Source organism: Chiloscyllium plagiosum, chromosome 51 (genome assembly GCF_004010195.1).
Source record: "Chiloscyllium plagiosum isolate BGI_BamShark_2017 chromosome 51, ASM401019v2, whole genome shotgun sequence".
NCBI classification, from domain to species: Eukaryota; Metazoa; Chordata; class Chondrichthyes; order Orectolobiformes; family Hemiscylliidae; genus Chiloscyllium; species Chiloscyllium plagiosum.
Window position 1 is genome coordinate 2,657,610 of NC_057760.1, and position 12,386 is coordinate 2,669,995.

A 12,386-nucleotide genomic window follows, 5' to 3' on the forward strand; every position below is an offset into this window, starting at 1 on the left:
AGACACAAATGGTGCCGAATGTTGTGCAATCATTGGCAAACGTTTTCACTTCTGAGCTCTTGATGGAGGGAAGGCATTGATGAAAGAGCTGATGGTTGGGCATAAGATACTACCCTGTCGAACTCCAGAGAGTCCTGGTCTCCAACAACCCAACCATCTTTCCATATGTCAGTTATGACTCCAATCAATTGAGAGTTTGCCCCCAATATGCATATATTGCAATTTTGCTTGGGCTTCTTGATACCATACTGTTGAATGTGACCTTGATGTCAGCAGCTGTTATGCTCACCTCACCACTTTAATTCAGCTCTTTAGTCTATGTTTGAACCTAGGCTTTGATGAGGTCAGGAGTTGAAATGCCGAAATGGAACCCAGACTGTGCCTCCATGAGCAGGTTATTGCTAAACTGCTCAATAGCAGCTTCGAGACCTTCCATCACTTTACTGATGATCAAGAATAGACTGAAGTGGTAATTGGCTGGGTTGGATTTGTCCTTTTTCTCTATAGGATAGACGTGAGAAATTTTCCACATTGTTGGGTAGATGCCAGAGTTGTGACTGTACTGAAAAGCATTGCCATTTTCCTTTATGTAGTTATTTTAATGACTATGTACTCGCAACAAGTTTAGATTAGATTCCCGACAGTGTGAAAACAGGCTCTTCAGCCCAACAAGTCCACACCAACCCTCCAAAGAGCACGCCACCCAAACCCATTCCCCTACATTTACCCCTGACTAATGCACTTAACACTACAGGCAATTTAGCATGGTCCATTCACCTGGCCTGCACATCTTTGGGCTGTGGGAGGAAACTGGAGCACCCAGAGGAAACCTACGCAGACACTGGGAGAATGTGCAAACTCCACACACACACACAGTTGCCCGAGGTGGGAATTGAACCCGGTTCCCTGGTGCTGTGAGGCAGCAGTGCTAACCACTGAGCCACCGAGCCAACTAACGCAAAATAATTCAGATTGGATCCTTCAAAATTATGGATCAGTGGTTAAGTCCCAGTTGCTCAAGTGATTTTCGACAAGTCTTGTGGAGATTGAGCTGGGCCTCTTGTCTATCAAATGAAATAAGTGGAGACTGATCAATTAATTCCAAGTCTCAGAAGTGAAACACCATATTCTGATGTTTAATGCTATCTCTGTGTGGTCTATTATTGTGAGAATTCTAGTTCAGAGAAAATGCTGGAAGTACTCATCAGGTCAGACAGCATCTGGGGAGAGAAATGTGTTGACATTTCAGGTTGGTGGCCTTTCGTCAGAACAGAATATCTGAACCTAATGTTTTCTTCAAAGAAAAATAAAATCAATAAGTTGGATCTTAACAAATCTTCATAACACTGCTTTATTCTGGTTTTCTTTCCTGACATGGTTCACTCAATTCCTCAAAAATATTCCTGATCAGACAACGGTGTTTGGTCCCACAGTCATTTCTTCCTCTTGCAGAATTGTAATATTTTAATGTTGTATCTTAGATTAGATTAGATTACATTAGATTAGATTACATTACATTACAGTGTGGAAACAGGCCCTTCGGCCCAACAAGTCCACACCGACCCGCCGAAGCGCAGCCCACCCTTACCCCTAACCTAACACTGCGGGCAATTTATTATGGCCAATTCACCTGACCTTGCACATCTTTGGACTGTGGAAGGAAACCCACGCAGACACGGAGAGAACGTGCAAACTCTACACAGTCAGTTGCCTGAGGCAGGAATTGAACCCGGGTCTCTGGCGCTGTGAGGCAGCAGTGCTAACCACTCTGCCACCGTGCCGCCCACAAACGCCTGGTACAAGTTAATAAAGCCAGATGTATTGTACAGCTGGTAATCTCAGTTTAGTAAACCTTTTTGCTGGTAGTCTTGTCATCTATCTATATGCTCCAAGACCTCAGGGTGCCATCCTCCTCTCCAAGCTGGGTCATTTGATATTCTAATGTGTTCACTTTGTTTTTTCAACTGTCCCTTTTAGATTTACTTTTTGCTTGACCATAATATGGTTTTAATTAATTGCAAAGGTCAGTTGATTATTGAACAGCAAAACTGGCTTAATACTCGGATTTTGTTATTGTGTGCTATATGTCTTATTTTAGTTGTCTTCAATTTTATATTGTTTGGGGACTGCAGTAGTATTCCTTAATGCACATTCCCAAAGGTTTTACCTGATGGTCAGCATTTACAGAATTCAGACAGCTTCAGAAATTTGGAAATAAATGGGAGGTCATCCTCAATAGAGTTAGCAACAAGTCTTGATTTTGGTCCCTGAGTGACTGGCAGTGGAAAATGTGGAGCACTGCACTGCAACAGAATTGGATTTTGTTTGGCCTGTTTGTTCCTCAGGGTGCTGTCTCTTGCAGCAATACTGCTCTACAGATTGCAGGCCCACATCCAGCTACCTCAGCTGAGTGGTCTATAACATCTGTGAGAGGGCTCGGAGAAAGGGAGGATTGCGGTTGCTGGAGATCAAAGTAGAGAGTGTGATGCTGAAAAAGCACAGCAGGTCAGGCAGCATCCGAGGAGCAGGAGAATTGACATTTTGGGCGTGAGCCCTTCATCAGGAATAGGCTAGTGGGCTGTAGGGTGCTGAGAGATAAATGGTTGGGGGGAAGGTAGCTGAGAATGTGGTGGGTAGATGAAGGTGGGGGAGAAGGGGATGGAGCAGATAGATGGGAAAGGTGATGGGCAGGTCAGGAGGGCAGTGCCGAATTGGACGCTTGGGACTGGAATAATGTGGAGGGGAGGGTAAATTAGGAATCTGGTGAAATCCACATTGATCCAGAGTGGTTGAAGATTTCCAAGGCAGCATATGAGGCGTTCTTCCTTCAGGTGTCAGGTGGTAAGCTTTTGCCTGTGGTGGAGGCCCAGCACCTGCATGTCCTTGGAGGGGGAATTGAAGTGTTCAGCAGTGGAGTGGTGGGGTTGGTGCGGGTATCCCAGGATGTTCTTTGAAATGATCTGCAAGTTGGCTTCCTGTCTCCCCAATGCAGAGAAGACCACATCGGGTGCAATGGATCCTGTAGATGACATTGGTGGACATACAAGTAAGTTTGTGAGAAGATTTGTAGCTCGGGTGCTCGTTGCTGTGGTTCTGTTCGCCGAGCTGGAAGTTTTTGTTGCAAACGTTTCGTCCCCTGTCTAGGTGACATCCTCAGTGCTTGGGAGCCTCCTGTGAAACTTCCAGCTCGGCGAACAGAACCACGTACAAGTAAATTTGTCGGATGCAGAAGGATCCTTTGGGGCCTTGGATGGAGGTGAAGGGGAAAGTGTGGGTGCAGGTTTTGCACTTTCTGTAATGGCGGGAAAGTGCCAGGAGTGAGGTGAGGGCTGGTGGGAGGCGTGGATCTGATGAGGGAGTCACTGAGGGAATGGTCTGTCTGAATCAGCCGGTAGGGATGGGAAAAGAAAAACATATGGTGGGGTCTGTTTGTAGGTGATGGAGGGTGATGCAATGTATACGGAGGTTGGTGCGGTGGAAGGTGAGGATCAGGGACGTTGTGCCCTTGTTGGGTTCAAGGGGGGGGTGGGGGAGGGGGGAGGGGGAGGGGGAAGGGGAGGAGAGGAGAGTGGAGGAGTGGAAGAGATGTGCCAGAGGGCATCGACCACATGGGAAGGGAAATTGCGATCTTGGAAAAAGGAGGCTGTTTGGGATTTTATCAGGTGGAATTGGTCATCCTGGGAATAAAGGTGGAGGAATAAGGGATGGCGTTTTTACAGGAGGTAGGGTGGGAGGAGGTGTAGGAGTCATTGGCCTTATAGTAGATATCTGTGGTTAGTCGGTCTCCAGGGTTGGAAATGGAGGGGTCCAGGAAGGGGAGGGAGGTGTCCGAGATGATCCAGCTGAATTTGAAGTTGGAGTGAAAGGAGTTAGTGAAGTTCATAAACTGTTCAACCTCATGGGAACATGAGGTAGTGCCAATACAGTCATGGATGTCACAGAGGAACAGGTGGGAGGGGGGGGTGATGCTGCAGAAGGTGAACTGTTCCGCATACCTGACAGAGGCTGGGTCTCATGTGGGTGCCCATGGCTACTCCTTTTGGTTTGGTGGAATTGAGAGGATTGGAAGGAGAAGTTAAGGGTGAGGACTAGTTCAGCCAGGTGGATAAGGATGTCACTGGAAGGGTACTGGTTGGGACAGCTTGAGAGGAAGAAACAGAGGGCTTGGAGGCCTTTGTTATGGCGGATGGATGCATGTCACCTTTCCCACCTATCCGCTCCATCGTCCCCTCTGACCTATTATCATCTCCCTCACCTTCATCTACCTATCGCATTCTCAGCTGCCCCTCCCCCCCCCCCCCCCCCCCAATCCCATTTATCACTCCGGTCCACAAGCCTATTCCTGATGAAGGGCTTATGCCCAAAACATTGATTCTCCTGCTCCTCGGATGCAGCCTGACCATCTGTGAGAGTACTGTCAGGTTATTTAACGATTTGAGGGTTACCAGTTGCATCTAATTGTTCTTTAGCCCACTTTCTATGTGGAATGTCAGAGATTAACAATGTTTGCCCCTTGTCTGAGGACCATTATCAAGTGTATCCTGAGTTGAAAGTGAACCCAGCTCAGGTCTGTGGTTTTCATGGCCTGTATGGGTCAGTCATGAAAGACAGTGGGCTACTGTTCAATCATAGGACCACTTAATGCAGAGTAGCATGAGTGGTAGCTTTTGGTGAAGTACAGTGGCTAAATGGCTGTGCTCCACTTGTCAAGAGATGGGAGTTTGACAGCAGGGCATGATGCTAAAACAACAGAGATCAGGATTTTAATAATATTTAGTTATGTGGCATTGAATCATTTTTAAGTTTTTGTGGAAGGATAGTCAGCTTTTCATAAATTTAGAAAAATTATACTTCCTAATTTCTAGTAATGACCTGTTTGTATTACAGTGACTGATTCAAACTAAAAATGAACTTAGTGGGTTTATCTTGATGGCTGCCTGGATACAGTTTGTGATTGCCAGTATGAAGTTGTCTACATAATCATGAATTGAAATATGTACAGATACTAGACCCAGGATAATCCAGTGACAGTGCATTCTCCACATATAGGAACATCTTGGGCAACCTCTTAAAACAAGCTATTTGCCTGTGGTCACTGCAATATATTTTCAGTTAATGAACCTATAGTTGTAAATGTATCTGGCAAATGTTATGTTTTTAAATGCTGATCCTCTGTCCCGTGATTCTGTCAGTTTTAAGTTTGAACTCCTGCCTTGGCTTTTGCTGAGATGCAGAGATCGTATCAGGCTTCGATGTCAACCTGATGCCAGTCTTTGGATCCCAGTCTAACTTAAACTGAAATCGTTATTCTGAATGGAAAAAGGACTTACTCATTGTTCTGTGTGGTTAGACAATTTATGATTACTCACCTGTGAATCCAAAAGATGGGCATTGTTACAAGTACAGCACCATTCACCTGTAAAAATGCTGAAAAGACTGTGTTCCGATTTCTCACGTTTGTGGGGGAAGAGAGTTACTGTCCACAGGAATTTATTACTGGTTCAATTCTAATCTTTGTTCATCTGGAGTGGGGCTTCCCAAAGCAGGGTTCCAGATCCAGGTGGGGAGGTGAGCTGAAATCGTGGGCTCCTGAGCCATGAGTCAGCAATGGCTGTTCTTGGAGCTCTGACAAAGTATAACAATTGTCTTCCCACTCTCTCTGTTCTCACTGAGGGGTGTCAGCAATTTTCAGTCCTCGAAGTTGAAAAATGTTTGGGCAGCCCTGATCTAGAGCAAGACTGTGCCTCTCGTGCCTTAAGTATTCCTGTGGCCTTAAGGTCACCTTGAGAGGGAGGTGGGTATGAATCCCACATTCAATAACCAAGAATATTTTCTCATTCTCCTTGTCCCCTCCTTTTGTCATTTCCATCACCCAGGTGTAGTCTAAAGCCACCAAATAACAACATCACATTGGGGTGGGCAATCAGCAAAGTAGTAACCAATGCCCGTAAAAATGGTACGGCAATTATCATGGAGGATTTTAATCTGCGACTCGATTGGTCAACCAACTCGGTCAGGGTAGCCTTGGGGAGATCATTGAGTGTATCTGCAATAGTTTTCTTGAGCAGTATGTAATGGAACCAACGAGGAAGCAAGCTATCCTCGATCTGGTCCTGTGTAATGAGACAGGAATAATTAATGACTTCATAGTTAGGGATACTCTTGGAAGGAGCGATTACAGTATGGTCAAATTTAGAACACAGAAGGAGAGTGTGAAGATAAAATCCAATACCAGGGTCCTGTGCTGAAACAAGGGAGACTAAAGTAGGATGGAGGACTTGGCCGAAAGTAGACTGGAAGCTAAGAGTTTATTGTGGCACAGTTGAGGACTTTCAAAGCAATTTTTCCAAGTGTTCAGCAAACGTATATTCCAGTGGAAAGGAAGGACTGTAAGAAAAGGGGTAATCTGCCACGGGTGCCTAAAGAAATGGGCATTTAGTCATAGGATATGACGAAATGGCCGAGGCGTTGAATAGGTATTTTGTGTTGGTCTTCACAGTGGAAGACATAAATAGCATGCCAGTAATTGATAAAGAGACACAGGTAGGTAAGGGCCTGGAAACAATCATTATCACGGAAGAGGTAGTATTGGGCAAGCTAATGGAACAAAGGATAGACAAGTCTCTTGGCTCTGATGGAATGCATCCCACAGTACTAAAAGGGATGGTGGGAGAAATAGCAAGTGCACATGTAATTTTCCAAAATTCGCTGGACTGTGGGAGAGTTCCAGCAGATTGTGTCACCATTGCTGTTTCCCAATGTTTAAAAAGGGTGGTAGACAAAAGGTGGGGAAATAGAGACCATCAAAGTTTGTGAGAAGATTTGTAGCTCGGGTGCTCGTTGTGGTTCTGTTCGCCGAGCTGGGAATTTGTGTTGCAGATCTTTCGTTCCCTGTCTAGGTGATATCCTCAGTGCTTGGGAGCCTCCTGTGAAGCGCTTCTGTGATGTATCCTCCAGCATTTATAGTGGTTTGAATCTGCCTCTTCTGGTTGTCAGTTCCAGCCGTCCGTTGCAGTGGTCGGTATATTGGGTCCAGGTCGATGTGCTTATTGATTGAATCTGTGGATGAGTGCCATGCCTCTAGGAATTCCCTGGCTGTTCTCTGTTTGGCTTGTCCTATAATAGTAGTGTTGTCCAAGTCGAATTCATGTTGCTTGCCATCTGAGTGTGTGGCTACTAAGGATAGCTGGTCGTGTCGTTTTGTGGCTAGTTGGAGTTCATGGATGCGGATCCTTAGTAGCCACACACACAGATGACTTGGAACCTGTTTACGACCCCCTGAGAAAAAATAACAGGAAATGACATCACCAAAACACAAATGGAAAGCGGGCCATGCCACCAGTGCTTCATCCGGAGGCTCACTGATGATTTTACCTAGTCTGGTGATGAAACGTCTGAAAGTGAACCTTCCAGCTCAGCGAGCAAACCTACATCCATGAGTGGCAGAGCAAAGCATACAGAGGACTGTAAAACTTTGCAGAGGAATATAGTTTGTGAGTAGGCAAAGGTCTGGCAGATGGAGTACCATGTTAATAAATATGAAGTCATCCATTTTGGTAGGATTAACAGTAAAAAGGACTGTTACTTGAATGGTAAAACATTGCAGAATGTTATGCCGAGGGACCTAGGTGTCCTTGTGCATGAATCGCAGAAGGTTGGTCTGCAGGTAATTAGGAAGGCAAGTGGAATTTTGCCCTTCATTGCTAAAGGGATTGAGTTTAAAAGCAGGGAGGTTATGTTTCAACTCTACAGAGTGCTGGTGAGGCTGCACCTGGAGAACTGTGTGCAGTTTTGGTTTCCTTACTTGAGAAAAGATGTACTGGCACTAGAGGGGGTGCAGAGAAGGTTCACTAGGTTGATTCTGAAGTTGAGGGGTTTGACTTCTGAGGGTAGACTGGGATTATATTGATTGGAATTTAGAATGAGGGGGTATCTTAACTACTCCCTTCAAAATTTTACGTTTCTATAAGATAGAAGTAGGGAAGGATGTTTCCACTGGCGGGTGAAACTAGGGCAAGAGGGCATAGCCTCAGTGAGGGGGAGCAGATTTAGGACCGAATTAAGAAGGAGGAGCTTCACCCAGAGGGCTGTGAACCTATAGCATTCCCTGCCCAGTGAAGTAGTTGAGGCTTCCTCAATAAATATTTTTAAAGCTAAGATTTTTTGAACCGTAAGAGAATTAAGGGTTATGGTGAGAGAGCAGGTAAGTAGAGCTGAGGCCACACAAAGATCAGCCCTGATTGACTGAGCAGGCTCAAAGGGCTAGATAGGCAACTCCTGCTCCTATTTATTATGTTTTTCTGTATCTCTTCTACTGAATCCTAAACAAATAACATTTTGCCTACTTCCAACTCCTTCAGTTACCTTATTGCCCTACCCTTGACTAAGTGTTTGCTATCATGTAAATAGCTCTCTTTGTACAGGTTATCACTTCCTGCCTATCAACATGATGGTGTTGACCCTCTATGACACTGACATTTGTCAGAAACACAATCTTTCCAAAGATAATTCTGAAGTCTAGCCTCCTTTATCCTGTAATATCCTTGAACATCTTGTGCCCTATTCTGAAGAAAGCGAGGATTTATAAAGGGTCACAATAACTTACTTTTGTACTCTATATTGCTCTATTAACAAACCCCAGGAGACTTTTAAAAAAAACACTTTTTCTCATCTTATTCTGCGACCCACACTCCCACAAAAAAGTTACTTTATTCCTGTGCGGTCTTTGTAAACGCTGCAGTTCATTTATGTTGGCTCTCTTGGTTCATTCTATTGAAATATGACTGTACACTTATCCACATTAATTTGGCGTTCATTCATTTCATCAGCCTATGTCTTTCCCTTAACTGTCTTCCATATTGTTTACTACTTTTTTTTTGAAAACTATAAAATGAAGTCTTGCATTTTGAAGTTCAAATCATGAAACCACTGCATTTCATGATGCAGGTAATAGCCCTAATCTCAACTCCTGAGAATTACTATATGTTCCACCAGCCAGATAAAGAGTAGTTGACCACTACACTCTGCTTTTGGTCACTAAGCCAATATTGAACCCACACTGCCTTTTGTTTATTTAATCACATGGATTTAAATTTGGTAGCAGACCTTTTGCATCGCATGTCAGATGCCTTTTGCAAATTTCTGAAGAACCATATTAGATTTGAAACATTAACTCTTGTTTTTCTCTCCACAGATGTTGCCAAACCTGAGTTTCTCCAGCACTTATTTTTTTTCTGATCTCCAAACTGCAATATTTTACTACTTATTATTGCTTTTTTTATTCCTTTTACATTTTATTTTGCTCTTCTGCTTCATCCAGAAACGATTGTCATTTTGTCTTTAAGAGTTTTAAAGCATTCACAGTTTTGTTGAAAATCGCCAGTCTCAATGTATTCCTTGACTGTTGCATTTGTTTGACACAATTGAGCATACTATCCTCTCCCTTTCAGTACTTGCTGGTTGATAAGAGGACATGAAAAAATTAGAAATGGGGCATTGTGTAGATGGAGAGGAAACAAATGAGAGAGGTTGGTTCTTGGCAAGGAGGAAAATGAGACTCTGAATGGCCCTGTGGGCATGCAAAGTCCTACGGTACTTGTTTTATGGGGCTTACAGTAATCATATTATCATGTGTGATGTGTTTATGGTTTCTGCAATGTGTGACTGGCCTGTCATTCAGAATGTAAACATAAGTGTCCATCGCATTGAAGCGAGCCCTAGAAACCTTAATTGCTGGCACTGATGTTTTGAAGAAGCCTCTTCTCCTGCCTCTGAAACCATTGCTCTGCCTTGGACGACCTCATCCAGTATGTCATGACATCACTTGAAACATAAGTTTACATTTTACTAGTATCCCATTATTCCTGTCTTCAGTTTCACCTTTTCACTTTCAAAACAGAACTTTTCAGCTATTGTCCAAAATAAGAACTCCGTTTTTACTTATAGCTTTGATCTCTTGGAAAATTTAACTTTTTTTTGGAGAGAGTGTTTTTTTTTCTTTGGGCCAACTAATGAGACTGAGTAGGTATCAGGTAAAATTGGGACTGCAAATCCTTGAGCACTGGGAGAGGGGGGAGATTACAAATATTATCGGAGCAAACAGGAACAGTTCTGATGGTACTAAGCAGAGCATTGACTTCTATTAATGTAGGATGGTGAACAGAAAGACAAACAGCCAAGAATTGTCATCCAGCCAAAGAAAGGATATTACAAAAGATGCGATAAAGCTTGGGTTGAAAGGTATGCTTTGTGGAGAGTCTTAAAGGAGGTGGACAGATAGTGACAGATGAACTTAAGACCCAGGCAGCTGAAGACGCAGCTGTCTGGATCTAGGGGTCATTATTTTTAAAAAAAAAAGGTTGCCCATTTAAGGAGAAATTTCATCTCAAAGATAATCGGGAATCTTTGGAATTCTCCTCCTCAAGGTCCTGTAAGTTGAGACTTTTGAAGGCCAGAGGTTTGTAGATTCTCGATAAGCTCAGGGCAAAAGGTTATTGGGGTTGGTGGGAATGTATAAGAACCAAATCAGCCTTGATCTTGTGGAAAGGGGGGAAGCAGGCTCAAGGGGCTGAGTGGTCCATTTCTCATTCGCATAACAGGGGATAAGGGCAAACAGAGTAGGGACTGTGTTAGAGGAACATAAGAGTTCTAAATGTGGAGGAAATGTGAAATTTGAATGTGAGGAAAAGTAAGATGTGACTTATTTTTCCCCCATTTCTCTTTCTGGGAAGGTGCTTATCTCCACAAATGTTCTTTTTATTTGGTATACAAGCAGAGAGATTTTTATGTGCATGGTAACTTGTGGGCCAAGTTGAAATTCTGCAATAGTAATTACTAGACAGATGTTTCTGCGTGGAACTCATTGACTGTAATCTATGCTATCAATTACTAGACAAATCTTTTAAAATATCTACTATTCAGTCGTGGATCTACCAGCTAGGAAAATCTTTTCCTTTGTGAATTGGCAAAGATAGCCTAAGATCAATTACTTCAAAGTTGTGAAGCAGGATTTTAGTGTTGTGCTACCATTCAGGTTTGGAATCAAGAGTATGACTATGAAAACTGATTACTGAACATAGCAATACTGAGGCATGTCAAATGCCCCCTGGTGTAGAAAGATCATTTCAGCTGTATGAATTGAAGATGTACCTGCCACAGACATTTGTCTTTTTTTAATCAGCCAGCTGCTGCAGACGTTGTGGGCTTTAAACTATTCTTGCAATATGACAGGCTTGTTCAGCAAATATTTCTTCTTCTTACGCAATGCTTTGGCTTTGAATGGAATATAATGTATTTTGTGCTGTGGCACATAACTGTGTTCTTTTGTTGAGCAGCCTTGATAACGCACGTGGTTGGTGGAGGTTTATGTGTGTTCTTCACCTCATAATGAATTGCAAAGAAAATGAAATTGGTGGATTCACAGCACTGCAAATTTTGGAATAAGATTGTACACAGTGAAGGTTACAGTGATAGGGAGCAATAAGGCCATTGATGTATTTGTGAGGATGGAATCTAAAGCATTGAGAAATAGAAGGGAGCGAGTGGAGATCAGATAGATGAGTGGGAGATGATGTGGAATAGGAAACAGGCAATGCAGTTCAGCGTGAGCTAATGTTTACTGGCTTTGGAAAGGAATGTCAGCCAGGAGAACATTGGAATAAATTTGGTGGTTACGCACAAATGGACGAGAACCTTTAGCAGTTTTGTTGAGTCAGGTCATACCATTGAGGGTTCTTTGTAATGGAGAGAGTGTAAGGTCACATGCTCAGCTCAGTGTCAAATGGAATGCTGGAGGTCATGAACTGTCTGATCAATTTGAAGGGGAGGGGAAAGTACGTCATGAAGGACAAAGACTGTAGCTTTGATCTTCTCAAATTGATCTTCACCTGACAAAGGAGCAGCACTCCGAAAGCTTGTGATTTGAAATACAACTGTTGGATTATAACCTGGTGTCGTGTGACTTCTGACTTTGTCCACCACAATCCAACAATGGCACTCCACGTCAAATTAATCCTTTTTTCTTAATGCTGGCTTCACTGTTCACTATTTACTTGTTCCTTTTTGGTACAAAATGTCAAAGAAAAATCCAAGACCCAAGTTAGGAGGAAATCATATTCACCTCAGTCCAGTAATCAAGATTCAGATTTAAAAGTTTCATTTAATATCTTCAACCAGTACTGTCAACAAAAGTTGCCTTTGAAGCATTTCTAATGTTACGATCCTTTTTTAATTATTTAAATCTTAAGATATATTGCCCAGTATTGCTTTGGTTCCATCTGAGGTCTGTTATATTTTAGTTGTTATCCTTTGTATGTCCATCTTACAGACAGCACTGAGTTAACCCTTTGATCATTTATTTTTCAGCAATTTTTGCTGGCATTGCTTTG

General features: G+C 43.1%; 1 protein-coding gene across 6 annotated transcripts in view; it reads left to right on the forward strand.

The window, feature by feature from the left end:
• ash1l (ash1 (absent, small, or homeotic)-like (Drosophila)) overlaps positions 1-12,386 on the forward strand; it is a 217,194-nt gene that overhangs the window by 90,419 nt on the left and 114,389 nt on the right. The gene's annotated exons all lie outside the window — the stretch shown is intronic.